The sequence below is a fragment of the Globicephala melas genome, chromosome 19 (genome assembly GCF_963455315.2).
Source record: "Globicephala melas chromosome 19, mGloMel1.2, whole genome shotgun sequence".
NCBI lineage: Eukaryota > Metazoa > Chordata > Mammalia > Artiodactyla > Delphinidae > Globicephala > Globicephala melas.
Window position 1 is genome coordinate 47407416 of NC_083332.1, and position 22023 is coordinate 47429438.

The 22023-nt window shown below is 37.3% G+C and overlaps 1 long non-coding RNA gene across 3 annotated transcripts in view; it reads right to left on the reverse strand.

The window, feature by feature from the left end:
- LOC115856871 (uncharacterized) overlaps positions 1–22023 on the reverse strand; it is a 233437-nt gene that overhangs the window by 200041 nt on the left and 11373 nt on the right. For 2 of the 3 annotated variants that reach the window (XR_009559890.1, XR_009559889.1), the window contains exon 2: positions 10064–10131. The exons of the other annotated variant lie outside the window; for it this stretch is intronic. This is a non-coding gene — a long non-coding RNA (uncharacterized lncRNA). The remainder of the gene's footprint in view (positions 1–10063; positions 10132–22023) is intronic. 3 annotated transcript variants of the gene reach the window in all.

The following is a 22023-nucleotide window of genomic DNA, read 5'->3' on the forward strand; positions in this document are numbered from 1 at the left end:
GACTCAAATCAATAAAATTAGAAATGAAAAAGAAGTTATAATGGACACAACAAAAATAGAAAAGATCAAAAGAGATTGCTACAAGCAGCTATATGCCAATAAAATGGACAACCTAGAAGAAATGGACAAATTCTTAGAAAGGTATAACCTTCCAAGACTGAACCAGGTAGAAATAAAAAAAGTGAACAGACCAATCACAAGTACTGAAATTGAAACTGTGATTAAAAATCTTCCAGCAAACAAAAGCCCAGGACCAGATGGATTCACAGGTGAAATCTATCAAACATTCAGAGAAGAGTTAACACCTACACTTCTGAAACTATTCTAAAAAATAGTACAGGAAGGAACACTCCAAAGCTCATTCTATGAGGTCACCATCACCCTGATACCAAAGAAAAGAAAATTACAGGACAATATCACTGATGAACATAGACAAAAAAATCCTCAACAAAAAACTAGCAAACCAAATCGAACAACACATTAAAAGGATCATACACCATGATCAAGTGGGATTTATCCCAGGGATGCAAGGAGTTTTCAGTATCTGCCAATCAATCAGTGTGATACACCAAATCAACAAATTGAAGAAAAAATCCATACGATCATCTCAATAGATGCAGAAAAAGCTTTTGACAAAATTCAACACCCATTTATGAGAAAAACTCTCCAGAAAGTGGGCATAGAAGGAACTTACCTCAATAAAGGCCATGTATGACAAATACACAGTAAAAATCATTCTCAATAGTGAAAAACTAAAAGCATTTCCTCTAAGATCAGGAACAAGGATGTCCCCACTCGCCACTATTATTCAACATAGTTTTGGAAGTCCTAGCCATGGCAATCAGAGAAGAAAAAGAAATAAAGGGAACCCAAATTGGAAAAGAAGAAGTAAAACTGTCACTGTTTGCACTTGACATGATTCTATACATAGAAAATCCTAAAGATGCTACCAAAAAACTACTAGAGCTCATCAATGAATTTGGTAAAGTTGCAGGATACAAAATTAACACACAGAAATCTCTTGCATTCCTATACACTAATAAAAGATCAGAAAAAGAAATTAAGAAAAAATCCCATTTACCATCACATCAAAAAGAATAAAATCCCGAGGATATTCTACCTAAAAGGGCAAAAGACCTGTACTCAGGAAAATATAAGATACTGATGAAAGAAATAAAAGATAACACAAACAGATGGAGATATACCATGTTCTTGGATTGGAAGAATCAATATTGAGAAAATGACTACCCAAGGCAATCTACAGATTGAACGCAATCCCTATCAAATTACCAGTGGCATTTTTCACAGAATTAGAACAAAAAATTTTACAATTTGTATGGAAACACAAAAGACCCCGAATAGCCAAAGCAATCCTGAGAAAGAAAAGCGGAGCTGGAGGAATCAGACTCCCTGACTTCAGACTATACTACAAAGCTAGTCATTAAAACAGTATGGTGCTGGCACAATAACAGAAATATAGATCAATGGAAAGGGATAGAAAGCCCAGAAATAAAACCACACACCTATGGTCAATTAACATACAACAAAGGAGGCAAGAATATACAATGGAGAAGAGACAGTCTCTTCAGTAAGTGGTGCTGGGAAAACTGGACAGCTACATGTAAATGAATGAAATTAGAACATTCTCTAACCATACACAAAAATAAATTCAAAATGGATTAAATACCTAAATGTAAGACTGGATACTATAAAATTCTTAGAGGAAAACATAGGCAAAACACTCTTTGATATAAATCAGAGCAATATCATTCTGGATTCACCTACTACGGTAATGAAAATAAAAACAAAAATAAACAAATGGGATCTAATTACACTTAAAAGCTTCTGCAAAGCAAAGCATACCATAAAGAAAATGGAAAGACAACCCACAGAATGGGAGAAAAATATTTGCAAATGAAGTGACCGACAAGGGATTAATCTCCAAAATATACAAACAGCTCCTGCAGCTCTATTTCAAAAAAACCCCAAAGGACCCAATCAAAAAATGGGCAGAAGATCTAAATAGACATCTCCTCAAAGAAGACATACAGATGCCCAAGAGACTCATGAAAAGATACTCAACATCACTAATTATTAGAGAAGTGCAAATCAAAACTACAATGAGGTATCACCTCACATTGGTCAGAATGGCCATCATCAAGAAGTCTACAAAAACTAAAGGCTGGAGAGGGTGTGGAGAAAAGGGAACCCTCCTACACTGTTGGTGGGAATGTAAATTGGTACAGCCACTATACAGAACAGTATGGAGGTTCCTTAAGAACCTAAAAACAGAGCTACCACATGACCCAGCAAACCCACTCCTGGGCATATATCTGGAAAAAAACATGACTCGAAAGCATACATGCACCCCAAAGTTCATTGCAGTGCTGCTTACAGTAGACAAGACATGAAAGCAACCTAAATGTCCATCTACAGAGGAATGGATAAAGAAGATGTGGTAAATGTGTACAAGGGAATATTACTCAGCCTTAAAAAAAGACTGAAATAATGACATTTGCAGCAACAGGGATGGACTAGAGATTATCATACTAAGTGAAGAAAGTCAGACAGAGAAAGACAAATATCATATGATATCACTCATATGTGGAATCTTAAAAAATGATACAAATGAATTTATTTACAGAACAGAAACAGACTCAGAAACTTCAAAAAGAAACTTATGGTTATCAAAGGGAAAAGGTGGGGGTGGGGAGGGATAAATTAGGAGTTTGGGATTAACATATACACACGACTATATATAAAACAGATAATCAACAAGGACCTACTGTATAACACAGGGAACTGTACTCAATACTCTGTAATGGCCTATATGGGAAAAGAATCTTAAAAACAGTATATATATATATATATATATATATATATATATATATATATATGTATGTGTAACTGATTCATTTTGCTGTACACCTAAACTAATACTACACTGTAAATCAACTATACTCGAATAAAAATGTTTAAAAAAGACACCAAAATTTTAAAAAAGCATCTATTTTATAACACTTAATAAGCATATGTAGTCATCCTGAAAAAGAGATTTCTTTATTTATTATTCTGAAAAACTCCTTGCCAATGGGTGATAACATCTTGGGGCTACCTGATTTATGCTGTGACCATTAGAATATTGCCTTGCTAATGGAATTCTGATCTGTATTTATTTAGGTTGTTATTTACTCAGATATCAATTCCAATACTCTCCTCAGATGTTACTCTTGCTTATGCTCTTTGTACTATGGCTGCTGGTGGGGGGACAAGCATGTATTTGCAAATAAGGCTTGCAGCACTGAGATGTAGATGTGACAGAGGCAGAAGTCAGTTTTGAAAAGCAATCAAGGAAGCTTTTATTTTAATATAAATTTAAATAAGAACATATTAGAAAGAAGCAATTTGTAAATTTAATTTGGGAGAGAAGGGAGAAGATTAAAAAGAGTTAGGGAAGCTGCTCTGAGGCTTAGTATAAGTTATATATCTAAGCAAGGGTCACCTACATGGGACATGAAGTAGATCAGCAGTTATCAATGGAAAGACTAGTAAAATAGCTCAGTACAATTTGCTGAAGATCAATATACTTGTCTGCAGTGTTCTAAGGCTTAATCATTTTTATTACTACTTCTACTTTGTCAACAGCAGTTAAGTACCAACTTGACACACAATGAGTTCTGTCTACCTGATGTCATTTTACTAGAAGTACGAAGAACGGACTATTTTATTCTTTCTCTGTGGCATGCAGTATATGTAGTCATAATCTTCAAAATCACTATGTCATAAATTCATATCTACTTTGTTATTCATTTTCACCCTTAGGTCTTTTTGACCGTTTGACGACTTTCAGATTTCGCTCCCTTTGAATAGCTATTTTTATTGTTTTTCTCCTAAAGCACTTGTAGTTTGTATTCTGAAGAGACAGAATCTCATTTTGTTGTTTTCACTCCATATTTCTAAGCTCTCTGGGTACCTTTATATTGCTTTGCTGTCCTTACTGTTGTTTGCATCACCTCCCAATTTAATATCATCTGTGGATTCCATTAACATTCATTTTACTCCCTATTCTACATCATTAATGCAGCAGCTATATAAGATAGGACAAAACACTGATCTCTGCAGCACCTAGACGTATTCCCCAACTTGATACATTTTCCATTTATGGTTTGTCAATATTTTTTATGGTTCTCCAGCTAGTTTTGAATACATGTGACTCTGCTTATATCCAGGACCATCTGAGTTAATTGTGCATAGATGTCATGAGATACTGCATCATAGGCTCACGAAATTTCATAAATACTATATCTACCATATTTTTTCATTTACTAATATTATATATAGAAAACTCACATTCTCAGAGTACTAGCTCAATGTTTATATTCTAGTAATCTCTACATATTTATTTCTCTTTTAATATTTGCACCATTACTTTCATGTAATGACTACAAATGACACAATGATTTTTAATTTTTTAACGCTCTTTAACTTTTAATTTTGGAATAATTTTAGACTTACAAAAAAGTTACAAAGACAGCAGAGTGAGCTCCCTTATACGATCTAGGACACCACATTGCAATTACTGGTCATGTCTCCTTAGTCTCAATGATCTGTGACAATTTCTCAGTCTTTCCTTGTTTTTCATTACCTTGACATTTCTGAAGAGTGCTGGTCAGTTATTTTATAGAATGCCCCTCATTTTCGGTTTGTCTAATGTTGTCTCACAATAAGACTGGGGTTACAACTTTTTGGGTAGACTATCACAGAGGCTAAATACTCTTTACATTTCATCATACTGGGGGTATATGGCATTAATATGACTTATCACCACTGGTGATGTTAACTTTGATCACTTGTTTAAGATGGCGTCTGCCAGCTTCCTCCAGAGTAAGTTAGAAATTTTCCCTATCCACACTCTGTCCCATGCATTCTCTGTGAGGGTTATTATAATACACCCAAATGAATAAAAGTTCTTGGGGGGAAAATTTACTTTTTCATGCATAAAACATGGATATACATATAACACATAAACAGATATAAAGTATATTTGTGGTATTAAAAATTTCATCAGGAGTGTGGGGGAGGGTGTAAGCAAAAATGTCTAAAAAGGCTCATGTGTGTGTCTGTGTGTGTGTTTGATGGGGGCGGGGTGATAAAAAAGAAGAAGAAAAAAAAGGACTAACAGATTCTTCTCTATTCACTGGAATCAAGTTACTAAGCCCAGCCTACATCCAAGCAGAGGGAAATTAAGTTCTACCTCCTAGAGAAGGGAGTATCTACATATGCTATTTGGAATTTTTCTCTAAAAATATTCTTTTTTTAAAAGTCAATTTTGGTCAATTTTCCGTCAATAGTTTGGGTCTGTGTATTAATTTGGGTCTCCCAAAAAGTAGATGCAAAGATGGTATTAAACATGCAAGAGACTTACCTTTGAAAGACAACAAAGTGGGAGCAAGGGAAGGCAAGAGAGCCTTAGGATACGTGTGATGGAAAAATGGAAGGATGGAAGACTGGGTAGGAAGAATCGCAGACTGCAACACAGTTCTAAGAAGGTTTTGGCCCAGTCAATTGGGAGTCCTTTGCAAAAATATTCCATTAAAGGAGTCCTGTATCTCATAGAAAAGAACCTGGATTACAACCTCCACCATATGGACTCATGGCTTGGAAGGATCACTTAGGAATCATGGCCTTGGCATGAACTTGGGAATGGGTTCTAAAAGACAAGCAGTACCTGCAGCCATCAATCAATTATGTTCCCTACAGCAGGAGGTCGAAGTAGTACATCTTCATGGCCACTGCAGTCAATATTTTACACAGTCTTATTAAAACACCAGAAATTATTTTTGAAATAATATTACCTAATTCTTTCCCCATTCTAGCAGGTATCTTTTTACTTCTCTAAATATAGCTGCATATAATACAATAACGAACAATTTCTTAGAAACCACACTTTTGTTTTTCCATTTAAAAATACTGCTTTAATGATTTCTGGCACTTATAAGTAGTTAAGTATCTTAAACTAGATAACTCTCCTGACAATGACAATTATAAATTCTGACTAAAAGTAAACAACTATTTGAAGGCACTGTGGAGCAATCAATAGCAGGTAGAAACTGAAGGGGATATGACCCTTGAAAGAAAGGAAGCTAATAAAACAATATCTACATTTTTCTGATTTTTCTGGTAAGATTATTTCCTTCTCTGCATGGTACATGTGGAATAGAGCTTAATCAGAAAGCAGCAGTTTTGGGGGCTGAGGAATCAGAAGTTAGAGTTTGAGGCTGCTGGAGCACCTGGAAGTTGAAAGAGGAAGTCTCCAAAAAAGGGAAGCCACCGGGGATTGAGTGAGGGGGAAGGGTAGCTCCAAAATCTGTATAATACCTCTCCTCAAATGCTTGGCTGACTCCTGAACTGTGCATGTACAAAGTGATAGCCAAGAAACCTAGAAGAAAGCAACAGCTAAAAGACTAAAATAACTAAGCAGAAATTTCAGCAGTTTGCAAGTGATGATGAGTCAGAGTTTGGAAAGTGAATCCCTAAAGGTAGAGGGTCTTGGTAAACACCTCAGACTTTCTAGAAACCCCAGAAGGGGCAGAGCTTAAAAGTAAGGTCCATGCCTAAGGCTAGGAGAAAAACTGAAATAGATAAATTTGAACCAAGTCTAAAACCAAGCATCAATAAATTCTACCAGTAATTTAACCACCTCCTAAACAATATTCAAAACACTCTTCAGAGGAAGGTAACATAATCAAGTTGTTAAACATATTATCCACAATGGTAACATACTATCAAAAAAATCACAAGCTAAGAGAGAACTTGGGAAAATACAACCCATAGTCAAAAGAAAAAAGTCAACAGAAATGGACTCAATATCCCAGATATTGGGATTAACAGACAAATATTTTAACGTAGTTATGATATATGTTAAAGAATGTACTGGAAAAACAGGACATAATAAGTAAAAGCATGAAGAATTCCAGTAGATATAGGAAAACCGAAAATAAAAATCAAATGGAAATACTAGAACTGAAAAATATCTGAAATGATTAAAGAAAATCACTGAGGGCTTCCCTGGTGGCGCAGTGGTTGAGAGTCCGCCTGCCGATGCAGGGGACACGGGTTCGTGCCCCGGTCCAGGAAGATCCCACATGCCGCGGAGCGGCTGGGCCCGTGAGCCATGGCCGCTGAGCCTGCGTGTCCGGAGCCTGTGCTCCGCAACGGGAGAGGCCACAACAGTGAGAGGCCCGCGTACCACAAAACAAAAAAACCCCAAAAAAACAACAACAACAAAAAACAGAAAATCACTGAATGGAATGGCAGAATGGATAGTGTAGAAGAAAGGCTCAATGACCTTGAAGGTAACTCAATAGAAATAATCTAAACTGAAGCACAGAGAGAAAAAAAGTATGAAAAAAAATAGCAGATCATCAATAATGTGTGTGTTCAAAATTAAACAATCTAGCACGCTTATAATTGGAGTCCCAGAGGGAAAGGAGAAACAGAAAAGTGCAGAAAAAATATCTGATAAAATATTGGACCAACTTTCCAAAATTGATTAAAACATAAGCCTATAGATCCAAGATGCACAGCAAACCCCAGGCAGAATACATAAACATAAAACCACAACTAGGCATATCACAGTCAAACTGCTTAAAACCAAAGATAAAGAAAAAAAAATTTTTAGTAGCCAGAGGGGGGTGGGATGGGGGAGTCTATCCAGGGTAACAACGATAAAAATGGTGATTGACTTCTCATTACAGATTACACAAGACAATAGAACCACATCTTTAAAATGATGAAGAAAAAAATATCAGCCTAAAATTCTATTGTCAGTGAAAATATCCTTCAAAAATGAAGGTGAAATAGATATTTGCTGATAAATGAATAATGAGATAATACATTGTCAACAGACCTGCTGTACAAAAAATACTACAGGGAATACTATATTAAAATTCAGTCCTACAGGAAGAATAAAAAGTAGTAGAATAGTAAATATATGGTAAATATAAAATGCTCTTTCTTACTTTTCTTAAATTCTCTAAAAGTCAATTGACCTTTTAACAAATGTTGCTGGGAAAAAATGTATATTCACAAGCAAAAGACTGAAGTTGGACACTTACCTTACACTACATATAAAAATTAGCTCAAAATGGCTCAAAGACTTAAACATAAGGCTAAAACTATAACTCTTTTAGAAGAAAACACAGTGGAAACCTTCATGATATTGTATTTGACAACAATTTCTTTGGTATGATACAAAAGTACAGGTAACAAAAGTAAAAACAGATAAATTGGATTATATCAAAATTTAAAACATATGCACATGAAAGGCCACTATCAAGTGACTGAAAAGGCAATATATATGGAATCCAAGAAAATATTTGCAAATCATATATCTAATAAAGAGTTAATATTCAGAATATACAAAGAACTTCGACAACTTAACAACAACAAAAATCAAACATCCTGAATAAAAATGGGCAAAGTACTTGAATATACATTTTTTCAAAGAAGATATACAAATGGCCGATAAGCACATGAAAAGAGGCTCAACATCACTTATCATTAGGGACATACAAATCAAAACCACAATGAGATACCACATCATATCCACTAGGATAACTACTATGACAACAACAAACAAACAGAAACAGCAGTCCTAGAACGGAAATCCTCACACACACTACAACATGGATTAACCTTGAGAACGTTATACTAAATGATATAAGCCAGTCACAAAATGACAAATACCATTATGATTCCACTTATATGAGGTGTTTAAAGCAATCAAATTCATAGAGACAGAAAGCAGAATGGTGGTGGCCAGGGACTTGAGGGAAAGGGATGGGAAAGTTGTTATTTAATAGGCATAGAGTTGCATTATTGCAAGATGAAAAGAGCTCTAGAGAATATCTGTACAACAATGCAAATGTACTTAACACTGATCTGTACATTTAAAAATGGTGAAGATAAATTTTCTGTTATTGTACCAAAATCTTTTAAAGTCGATCAACTGCTTAAAGCAAAAATAATAATATATTGTGGAGTTTATAATGTATGATTTAAAATACAAGAGAAAATAGTACAAAGGATGGGAGGGAAGTAAATAGTATTACACCACTGTAAGGTTTTTACCTTGTGAGTGAAGTAGTATATTAATTTGAGGTAGGCTGTTACAACTTAAGTACAGGCATATTTTGGAGATATTACAGGTTCAGTTCCAGACCACCAGAAATAAGGAGACTATGGCAATAAAGCAAGTCACATGATTTTTTTTGTTTCCCAGGGCATACAAAATTTAGGTTTACAGTAAGTCCCCTACACACGAACAAGTTCCATTCTGAGAGTGCATTCGTAAGTCCTATTTGTTTGTAAGTCCAATAAAGTTAGCTGACTAACACAATCGACTCTATGGTACTCTACTGTAATAGGTTTATAATACTTTTCACAAAAATAATACATAAAAAATAAACACAAAAAATAAAGAAAATATTTATAATTTTACAGTACAGTACCTTGAAAAGTACAGTACAGTAGTACAGTACAATAGCTAGCATACAAGGGCTGGCATCGAGTGAACAGGCAACAAGTTACTGACTGGAGGAGGGAGAGTAGGTGGGAGATGGTAGAGCTGAAAAATCATCAGCAACAGAGATGGAGGGCAAGCTGCAATTTCACTCACGCCTGACAACAACGGAACGCACACTCACATCTTTGAAAGTTTGCAACTTGAAGGTTTGTATGTAGGGGACTTACTGTACACTATAGTGTAGTCTATCAAGCGTGCAAGAGCACTGTGTATAAAAAAATGTACATACATACCTTAATTTAAAAATACTTTATTGCTAAAAAATGCTAACCATCATCTGACAATGCAGGGTTGCCAAAAAACTTCAATTTGTAAAAAACACAGTATTTGTAAAGTACAATAAAACTAAGTGTGATAAAACGAGGTATGCCTGTACATGTTGATATACTGTAATCTCTAAAGCAGCCAATAAAATAACAACACAAGAAAGTATGACTGAGGATCGAGACAGGATGGTGGAGTAGGACATGAGCTTACCTCTTCTGATGGAAATACTAGGGTCACAACTAAATGCTGAACAACCACCGATGAAGAAATGCTGGAACCTACCAAAAAAGATACAATATATTCAGGGTCAGAGAGGAGGCCACAGCAAGATGGTAGGAGGGGCATAATCGCGATAGAAACAAATCCCAAGCATGCTGGGTGGGCAACCCACAAACTGGAAAATTATACCACAGAAGTTCTCCCAAAGGAGTGAAAGTTCTGAGCCCAACATAAGGCTTGGCAGCCTGAGGGTCTGGCAACTGGAGGAGGAGCCCCCAGAGAATCTGACTTGGAAGGCCAGTGGGGTTTAATCGTAGGAATTTCATAGGACTAAGGGAAACAGCAACTCAATGGTTGCAGGGCACACAAAGTGTCTCAAGTGCACCAGGACCTGGGAAAAAAAGTAGTGACATCATAAGATACTGGGCCGGAAAAAACTGCTAGTAATGGAGGTCTCCTGCAGAGGCGGGGGGTGGGGGACAGCTGGGGCTCACTGCATAGACAAGGACATGGGTGGTGGCAGTTCTGGGGAGTACCCACTGGCATGAGCCCTCTTGGAGGCCACAATTTTCTCACCAAGACCTGGCCCCATCCAACAGCCCGTAGGTGCCAGTGCTAAGATGCTTCAAGGCAAACAATCAACAGGGCAGGAGCACAGCACCAACCATTAGCAGAAAAGCTGTGTAAAGTCTTCCTGAGTAAACAGCTGCCAGACAAATACACCCCCTGACACAGCCCTGTCCACCAGAGGACAAGTCCCAGCTCCACCCACCAGTGGGTAGGTAACAGTCCCTCCCACCAGAAAACCTGCACAAGTCTCTTAGACAATGTCATCCACCAGGGAGCCGACAGCAAAAGCAAGAGGAACTACGACCCTGCAGCCTAAGGAACAGAAACCGCAATCACACAACGTTAGACAAAATGAGATGGCAGAGGAATATACCCAAGATGAAGGAACAAGATAAAACCACAGAAGAACAACTAAGTGAAGTTGAAATAGGCAATCTACCTGAAAAAGAATACAGAGTAATGATAGTAAAGGTGATCCAAGATCTTGGAAAAACAATGGAGGCACAGATTGAGAAGATACAAGAAATGATTATCAAAGACATAAAAGAACTAAAGAACAAACAAACAGAGATGAACAATAGAAAAACTGAAATAAATAATACACTGGAAGGAATCAATAGCAGAGTAACTGAGGCAAAAGAATGAATAAGTGAGCTAGAAGATACAGTGGTGGAAATCACTGCCACAGAACAGAATAAAGAAAAAAGAATGAAAAGAAATGAGGTCAGCCTAAGAGACTTCTGGGACAATATTAAACACATCAATATTTGCATTATTGGTCCCAGAAGGAGAAAAGACAGAGAAAGGGACTGAGAATATATTTGAAGAAACAATAGCTGGCAACTTCCCTAACATGGGAAGAAAACATTCCCCAAAGTCCAGGAAGTGCAGAGAGTCCCAGGCAGGATAAACCTAAGAAAAAGCAAGCAAAGACACATAGAAATCAAATGACAAAAATTAGACAAAGAAATAATATTAAAAGCAGCAAGGGAAAAACAAGAAAACTCCTGTAAGGGTCTCAGCTGACTTTTCAGCAAAAAGTCTGCAAGTCAGCAGGGAGTGGAATGATATATTTAAAGTGATCAAAAGGGAAGAACCTACAACCAAGAATACTCTACACAGCGAGACTCTCATTCAGATTCGATGGAGAAATCAAAAGCTTTACAGACAAGCACAAGCTAAAAGAATTTAGCACCACCAGACCAGCTTTACAACAAATGCTAAAGGAACTTCTCTAGATGGGAAACACAAGAAAAGAGAACAAAAGAGAAAGGGAGAAAGAAGACCTATAAAAACGAACCCAGGGCTTCCCTGGTGGCACAGTGGTTGGGAGTCCGCCTGCCGATGCAGGGCACATGGGTTTGTGCCCCGATCTGGGAGGATCCCGCGTGCCGCGGAGCGGCTGGGCCCGTGAGCCATGGCCGCTGAGCCTGCGCTCCGCAACGGGAGAGGCCACAGCACTGAGAGGACCGCGTACCGCAAAAAAAAAAAAAAAAAAAAAAGAACCCAAAACATTAAGAAAATGGCAATAGGAACATACATATTGATAATTACCTTAAATGTAAATGGATTAAATGCTCCAACCAAGAGACAGACCAGCTGAATGGATACAAAAACAAGACCCAGGGGCTTCCCTGGTGGCGCAGTGGTTGAGAGTCTGCCTGCCGATGCAGGGGACACGGGTTTGTGCCCCGGTCCGGGAAGATCCCACATGCCGCAGAGCGGCTGGGCCTGTGAGCCATGGCCGCTGAGCCTGTGCGTCCGGAGCCTGTGCTCCGCAATGGGAGAGGCCACAGCAGTGAGAGGCCCGCATACAGAAAAAAAAAAAAAAAAAGCAAGACCCATATATATGCTATCTATTAGAGACCCACATCAGACCTAGTGACCCACAGAGACTGAAAGTGAGGGGATGGAAAAAGATATTCCATGCAAATGGAAATCAAAAGAAGGCTGGAGCAGCAATATTCATATCAGACAAAAGAGACTTTAAAATAAAGACTGTTACAAGAGACAAGGAAGGACACTACATAATGATCAAGGGATCAATCCAAGAAGAAGATATAACAATTGTAAATATATATGAACCCAACATAAGAACAACTCAATACATAAGGCAAATGCTAACAGCCGTTAAAGGGGAAATCGACAGTAACACAATAATAGTGGGGGACTTTAACACCCCATTTACACCAAAGGACAGATCATTCAGACAGAAAATTAATGAGGAAACACAAGCCTTAAATGACAAATCAGACCAGACAGACTTCATTGATATTTAGTGGACATTCCATCCAAAAGCAGCAAAACACACTTTCTTCTCGAGTGCACATAGAACATTCTACAGGATAGATGACATCTTGAGTCAAAAATCAGTCCTTGGTAAATTTAAGTAAATTGAAATCATATCAAGCATCTTTTCTGACCACAACGCTATGAGATTAGAAATCAACTACAGGCAAAAAACTGTTAAAAACACAAACACATGGAGGCTAAACAATGTGTTACTAAATAATCAATGATCACTGACAAAATCAAAGAGGATATCAAAAAGCACCTAGAGATAAAGGACAAGGAAAACACGATGATCCAAAACCTACGGGACGTAGCAAAAGCAGTTCTAAGAGGCAAGTTCATAGCAATACAACCTTACCTCAAGAAACAAGAAAAATTGGAAATCAACAACCTATCCTCCTTACACCTAAAGCAACTAGAGAAAGAAGAACAAACAAAACCCAAAATTAGTAGAAAGAAAGAAATCATAAAGATCAGAGCACAAATAAATGAAATAGAGATGAAGAAAACAATAGGAAAGATCAATGGAACCAAAAGCTGGTTCTTTGAAAAGATAAACAAAATTCATAAACCTTTAGCCAGACTCATCAAGAAAAAAAAAAGGAGAGGACTCTGGGGCCTTCCCTGGTGGCGCAGTGGTTGAGAGTCCGCCTGCCAATGCAGAGGACGCGGGTTCGTGCCCTGGTCCAGGAAGATCCCACATGCCGCGGAGTGGCTGGGCCCGTGAGCCATGGCCAATGAGCCTGCGCGTCCGGAGCCTGTGCTCCGCAAAGGGAAAAGCCACAGCAGTGAGAGGCCCGTGTACAGGAAAAAAAAAAAAAAAAAAGGAGAGGACTCAAATACTAGCAATCCCACTCCTGGGCATATATTGGAGAAAACCATAATTCGAAAAGACATGCACCCCAATATTCACTGCAGCACTATTTACAATAGCCAGAACATGGAAGCCACCTATACATCCATCAACAGAGGAATGGATAAAGAAGATGTGGTATGTATACACAATGGAATATTATTACTCAGCCATAAAAAAGAACAAAATAATGCCATTGCAGCAACATGGACTGACCTATACATTGTCATACTGAGTGAAGTAAGCCAAAGACAAATATCATAGGATATGGCTTATATGTGGAATTTTAAAAAAGGGTACAAGTGAACTTATCTACAAAACAGAAATAGTTACAGATGTAGAAAACAAACTTATGGTTACCAGGTAGAAAGGGTGGGAGAGGGATAAACTGGAAGATTGGGAATGATATATACACACTACTATATATAAAACAGATAACTGATAAGGACCTACTATATAGCACAGGGAACTCTACTCAATACTCTGTAATGGCCTATATGGGAAAAGAATCTTAATAACAGTAGATATATGTATAACAGATTGACTTTGCTGTACACCTGAAGCTAATATAACATTGTAAATCAACCATACTCCAATAAAAATTTTTTTTTAAATTGCCGCCTTTAGAAAATATATTGACAAATATTAACAGTCCCACTGGAGAACTTTCTAGATATAAGGTTTTAATATGAAAATTTTCATTATAGATATGATGCCTCATTCTTCAGATAGTTCTAATTTTACCATATGTCATGGTTATGTACAACAGAAATCCATACTAATATCTGTTCTATTAGTTATCTATATTACAGATGTTTTAAAAATGCTTCCAATGAGACCAACTATCAGTAGCACTTCTCCATGAAAAAAGGAAGATGATGGTACAAAACCAAGAAAATTTCTTATAATTGATTTGTTTTGTAGGGGGATTTTTCTTAATGAATTTTTACCCTCGTCTTCTAAATCAGGTCTCATTCTTTTCTCCAGTTGTTTCCAAGGGCTATATTTTTTCAATTTATAGACTTTACGGAAATAGAGGGTAAAAAGACAGATTATGTAAATTTCTTGTTTCTTTTGAAAATTATTTATATATCAAGCCAAGTCCATAGTAGCAAACAGATTTTTAAATGGAGTTATAGAGGAATAAAATGGAAAGTAAAGCATTTCCAGTATATACTTCTATGTAATTATACCCCTTCCCTTTTATAAACACTTGGTATAATGAAAAATGCTTGTGGACCATTTCTTATTTTCCTTCACAAACATGTTATAATTTCTTATTTGGTTCTCATCTTGGTGCTAATAAAATAGATTACCTAATCTAAATGGGAAGTAAATTCTTTTTAACGTTTTTTTTTTTTAGCTTGGAAAGCAAGATTTTGTATTTATAAGTCACGTATAGTAATGCCATAAATTTGCTTCTGTCCTAAGATGAAATTCACCCTAAGAAAGTAGCTATAGTTAGCATGTCATTTATATTTATGATCTATTTCAGGTAAACCTGATATTCCTAGGCATTTGACATTTTTAGCTGTGACACTTCAGTAACCTTCTGTAGCAGCAACATAACAATGAAAAGATTAAAAAAGAATGAAATTGGCATTAGTTTGTCTAATATGCTGATGAGAGTGATGTAATTGATGGATGATGAGGGCAAGTAACTGAGCAGTGATTCAGATACCCGAATCTCCTTCATATGAGGATAAAAAAAAGAATGGCAAATATTCTATTATGCGGACTAATAGCTATAGTATACAGCCATCTCCCCCTAGTTAACAGGTTTTGTTTAGGCATCCACCCTTTAAAAAAGTGACAGAATCAAAAACTTGGGGATAAATCTTGATTTGTCTAAGCCTGTTCCTAGGTAATTCATAATTCCTTTTTCCTTGCCAGTGATCACATAGGAGGTGAGGATATAGCCCAGCCAATGAGTCATGAAGGCAAGTGTGCTGGAAAGTTTTGGAGAAAGATTTTGTTGTTTTTAAAAAGAAACACAGATGAAGAGATGGTGTTTTTTCTTTCGTCGAATGCTGTTTTGACTTGATTAGAATGAAACTGCAGTGGTCATCTTCTGACCATGAGGAAACCTGGTCTGAAGACAAGGGCTAACACTTTGAGGATACCAGAATGAAACAATGGAGAAGATGTGGATCCTGATGACGCCACTGAGGAGCTGAAATAACCAACCTCGGAGCTATCTTATCTTGAAACTTCTTACTTGAGAATACATTTTAGAAAATTTTGAGGTTTAAAATTTTTTTTATTGCAGTTGAAATTACTCTGAAATGTATACTTACTAGGTATCTAGTATTATGCTAAGTGATATACCTGGATTATCTCATTTAATACAATAAACCTATGAGCTAGCTATTGTAATGCCCATTTAACAGAAAAGGAGATTTTGTCTCATATACTTAAATCACATTACCCACAGTCACATAGCTAATAAATGGCATAGTTGAGAATTCAAAACATTTTTACTTCAAAGTTAGACTCTTAGATACAGTATCTCTTGAGCTACTGACTCAATGTTTTTTATCAATATAATTCCACAAAAAATTATTGACAACATATTTTGGGGTATGTACTGTGCTAATCTCCTGAAATTTGTATTCAGATAAAAAGTTTTTTTGAGGAAGTATTATCTAAGATTGTACACGAGAACAAATATTAAGCCAACTCTACCAACAAGCCTGGTAATAGTGTTTTCTATTTGGTAAGTAACAGCCTCACTAAATAAGTAATATGCTTTATTTATTTCTGTAGCTTTAGTTTTAGAGTGGCTTGGAAAGCAGGGCAGACTGCAAAGATCTGTGTTGTGGTTTGGAGAGGTATGAATCACTTCTGTCAGGTCTGCATCTGTTGGGATATATAGGAAGGTCACCTTTGACCAATGGGAATTCTCAAGAGTGTAGCAGCAATCACGTGTTCCAAGTGACTTAATTCTAATTGCAATCATGATATCCTTAAGGGCCTACTCAGAAATCATCAATTACTAAAAGTAAACAAATGTTTACTGAGTATTTTACTAAAGAACACAGAACTGTGCTAGATGTAGAAGACACAAGAGAAACATGAGTTATGAAATACTAGCTCTCTTCAAGCAGTATACACATTCTTGTTTGGGAGATGAGATTAACCCCCACAAAATAGAGAAAGATGCAAGGAAGTATCTATCATCAAACTTTTATTTATATGATAGTGAAAATAAGTTCAGAAAAGAGAAGGCATCTATAATCACTTGCCAAATGTATATCTATATACCACCTTGCAAATTTCAAAAAGACTTCATGTTTCCTCATGTGATATTCACAAAATTGTATAAAGGTAGAAAAGTCAAATAATATTTAATTAATAATGACAACTACCATTAATGCTAATCTCCAATGGATCAGACATTGTGTAAGGCACTTTTCACTCGCTTTTTCTCATTTTATCCTCATAAGAATTTCATTTGATAGGGACTACTGCCCCCATCTCCAGATGCTGAAACTGAATTAAATGAACTGACTTAAAATATACAACTAATAATTCACGTAGTTTGTACTTAACACTAACAATGCAAATTGATGAGTTCTACTACTGAATTTTGCCAACACTGTGAAATCATGAATCTCCAAAACCTATACATATCTTGTCTATAAAGAAAAATTTTCCTTATTTTGTCTGAAATAGCCTGAAACAAAACTTCAGTAAGTCTAACCTTACTTTAAACATCACTTAGATCACTGTGAAGAAATTTTTAAAATGTAGGTCAGTCTGGAAGAGCCAGTGCTATATCCTCATCACACCAAATCTACAACAGCCTCCAAGGCAGTTAGGTTGGGACTAAATACATGGGGATTTTTCCAGCCTTTCTTACAGTTAGTTGTTGATGAGAAGGTGATGCCAGACAAATATAGGGGTTCGTTACTGTAGCACAGCCTATCCTATCCTATTAAAGAGGCAATATTAATTATGTTTTTAGAGTTATTATTTCAATAGATAATGTTAAATAGGTCATTTGAATCACGCTGTTTGTATAACAAAAGTCAGGTACTCTGTTCTTACTGGGCTTCCAGATTTACTATTACTTAGATACTCTATATTCTGGACTCTTAGCCTCACAACCCCAGCTCAGTTAAGCCTAATCGACCCATAATAACTAGGCCAGTGTATCAAATTCTTCTGAGAATGATTTGTATTTGAAAAATATCTCATTAATTCATAAAATGAATACCAGAATAGTACTGATGCATGTTCACTATGTTTTATCCTCAAAAAAAAAATCTATTTAGAAAACCTAAATAAGATTAAAATAGGAACAAAGACTCAGAACAAAGAAAACTAAAGGCTTTTCTCATTAACTTCTAAGTTAGAGCAGTGATTCTCAAAAACAATACTTACATTGAATCCTTATATATATTATACATAAATTTTAATTGTGTTAAAATACATATAAACATAAATTTTACCACTATAACCATTTTTAAGTGTATGATTCAGTGGCATTAAGTACATTTACAATGTTGTGTGATCATCACCACTATTTCCAGAATGTTTTAATCATCACTCCAAACAGAAATTTTGTATCCATTAAGCACTAACTTCTCATTTGCTCCCTCTACTCCACCTCTGGTAACCTCTAACCTACTTCCTGTCTTTGTGAATCATACAACTTTTGGAATCAATAAAATATAGGCCTTTCATATATGGCTTATTTCACTTAGCATAATATTTTCCAAGCCCATCCATCCTGCAGCATTTTTCAAAACTGCATTCCTTTGTATGGCATAATAATATTCCATTGTATGGATATACCACATTTGTTTAACCATTCATTTGTTGATGGACACTTGTGTTGTTTCCACCTTTTGATAACTGTGAATAACACTTTTATGAACATTGGTGTACATGAATCTGTTTACGTTCCTGTTTGGTTACACACTTTGAAGTGGAATTTCTATGTTTAACTCTTTGAAGAACTGCCAAACTGTTTTCCACAACCACTGTACTATTTTACAGTTCCACCAGCAACATAAGAATGTTCCAATTTCTCTATATACTTGCCAACACTTTCTTTCTCCCTCTCTCTTGCACTTTCTTTCCTTTTCTTTTCAATAACAGCTATCCTACTGAGTGTGAAGAGGTATCTTATTGTAATTTTTTCATGGTATATCACTCTATTTTATATATTATATATGTATTGATAGTTTCAAAGTTTTTAGAATACAGTTATTTCACATCTTATATTTATTCCCACTTATTTGATGTTTTTAGTGCTATTCCTAATTGTTTTCAAAATTTATTTTTCTTCTTGATGCTTGTATATAGAAATACAATTAATTTTTGAATATTAAACTTATTTCAGTTGACTTTGCTATTACTTTTAACAGTTTATCTGTAGTGGTTTTTAAAATTTTTCTGTGAATAGAATTTTATTATTTGTGAATAAGAACAGTTTTTCCTTCAAGCCCTCTCCAGTTTATAGGCCTTTTATTTATTTTTTCTTACCTTATTGCACTGACCAATTCTTGTTCAATAAGAAATGAAAGTACTAATAGTGGGAATTCTTATTGTGTTCCCATTATTTAATATGTTTGTTCATGTGTTTTTATACATTTATCCTTATCAGATTAAAATAAGTCCACTGTACTCCTAGTTTGCTGTGAGTTTTTTCATCAATGGCTGTTGGATTTTATCAAATGCTTTACCAGACACTATTGAGAAGATAGTAACTTACTCTTTTTCCTATTAATGTAATAAATGTATTATATTTTTTCTGCTAATGTAATGAATTATAAAGATTGATTTTTTTAAACTTTTTTATTGAAATATAGTTGAACTACAATGTTGTGTTAGTTTCAGGTGTACAGTAAAGTGATTCAGTTAGGAAACAAAAAAGACCTCAAATAGCCAAAGTAATCTTTTGAAAGGAGAATGGAGCTGGAAGAATCAGGCTCCTTGACTTCACACCATACTACAAAGCTACAGTCATCAAAACAGTATGGTACCAGCACAAGAACAGAATATTGATCAATGGAACAGGATAGAAAGCCCAGAAATAAACCCACGCACCTGTGGTCAATTAATCTAGGACAATGATGGCAAGACTATACAATAGAGGAAAGACAGTCTCTTCAATAAATGGTACTGGGAAAACTGGACAGCTACATGTAAAAAAAAATGAATTTAGAACATTCTTTAACACTGGATGCAAAAGTAAACTCTAAATGGATTAAAGACCTTAATGTAAGATACTATAAAACTCTTAGAGGAAAACATAGGCAGAACACTCTTTGACATAAATTGCAGCAGTATCTTTTTCAATCCGTCTCCTAGAGTAATGGAAATAAAAACAAAAATAAACAAATGGGACCTAATTAAACAAAATCTTCTGCACAGCAAAGGAAACCATAAACAAAACAAAAAGACAACCCACAGAATGAGAGAAAACATTTGGAAACAAAGTAACTGACTAGGGAATAATCTCCAAAATTTACAAAAAGCTCATGAAGCGCAATATCAAACAAGCAAACAAACAACCCAATCAAAAAATAGGCAGAGAAAGCTCCTCAGGCAGAAGCCGCGGAGGCTCCTCGAGCGACCGACCCAGCACCTCCTGAGGCGGCGAGAAGGACTCGGGCTCAGGGCTCAGCAGGATATCGAATCCCTAACAGGAGGGCTGACTGGTTCTACGGGGGCTGATCCACCGATTAAAATGAGTAATCCACATGAGTGACTATTTTTCTTCTATGGACAAGCTTTTTGAAAAAAAAAAATTAAAAATCTTGGTATTCATATCCAGAAACACTGGGTTTCATTTAATTTACATTACCATTCTCTAAAAGGCCAGGAAATTCACTAAAATTTGATATTACAACCAACATCATTATTTTAACTTTTAAATAAGTGCATATAGACAAACTTTGAGAAGAATCATCTCCTGCTTCAATCTGCTGCTGGATAGGAACTAATCAGAGAGAGAGAGGCGGAAGACGGAGAAGGAGGGCGTCCAGGGCTTTCCCGATCACAAATTTCACCTCCACTCCAACTCTCTTTATACTTTTCTTGCAAAAATAATAATAGAAATAAGGAGGTGGTGGGGTTTCAAAAAGCAAAAATCGTAACCTTGAACCATCTGGGGAAGGCAAAAATCCCATCAACCGCAACTCTCAGTTCGAAAGTAAAGATACCTGAACTAAGACTATTTGAGGATAGAATAAAAAAGGTGAGGAGGGAGAAGGCGGAAGATGGCGGAAGAGTAAGACGCGGAGATCACCTTCCTCCCCACAGATACACCAGAAATACATCTACACGTGGAACAACTCCTACAGAACACCTACTGAAGGCTGGCAGAAGACCTCAGACCTCCCAAAAGGCAAGAAACTCCCCACGTACCTGGGTAGGGCAAAAGAAAAAAAGAAAAAACAGAGACAAAAGAATAGGGACGGCACCTGCACCAGTGGGAGGGAGCTGTGAAGGAGGAAAAGTTTCCACACACTAGGAAGCCCCTTCGCGGGCGGAGACTGCGGGAGGCGGAGGGGGGAGCTTCGAAGCCGCGGAGGAGTGCACAGCAACGGGTGCGGAGGGCAAAGCGGGGAGATTCCCGCACAGAGGATCGGTGCCGACCGGCACTCACCAGCCCGAGAGGCTTGTCTGCTCACCCGCCGGGGCGGGCGGGGCTGCGAGCTGAGGCTCTGAGGCTCGGGTTTCCGTTTCGGACGGAGCACAGGGAGAGGACTGGGGTTGGCGGCTTGAACATAGCCTGAAGGGGTTAGTGCACCACAGCTAGCCGGGAGGGAGTCCGGGGAAAAGTCTGCACCTGCCGAAGAGGCAGGAGACTTTTCCTTCCCTCTTTGTATCCTGGGGCGTGAGGAGAGGGGTTTAAGAACGCTGCTTAAAGGAACTCCAGAGGCGGGAGCGAGCCGCGGCTAAAAGCGCGAACCCCAGAGACGGGCGCGAGCCGCGGCTGAAAACGCGGACCCCAGAGACGGGCGCGAGCCGCGGAGCGCGGAATCCAGAGACGGGCGCAAGCCGCGGCTAAAAGCGCGGACCCCAGAGGCGGGCAGGAGACGTTAAGGCTGCTGCTGCCGCCACCAAGGGGCCTGTGTGCGAGCACAGGTCACTCTCCACACCCCTCTTCCGCGGAGCCTGTGCAGCCCGCCACTGCCAGGTTCCCGGGATCCAGGGACAACTTCCCCGGGAGAACTCACAGCGCGCCTCAGGCTGGTGCAAAGTCACGCCGGCCTTTGCC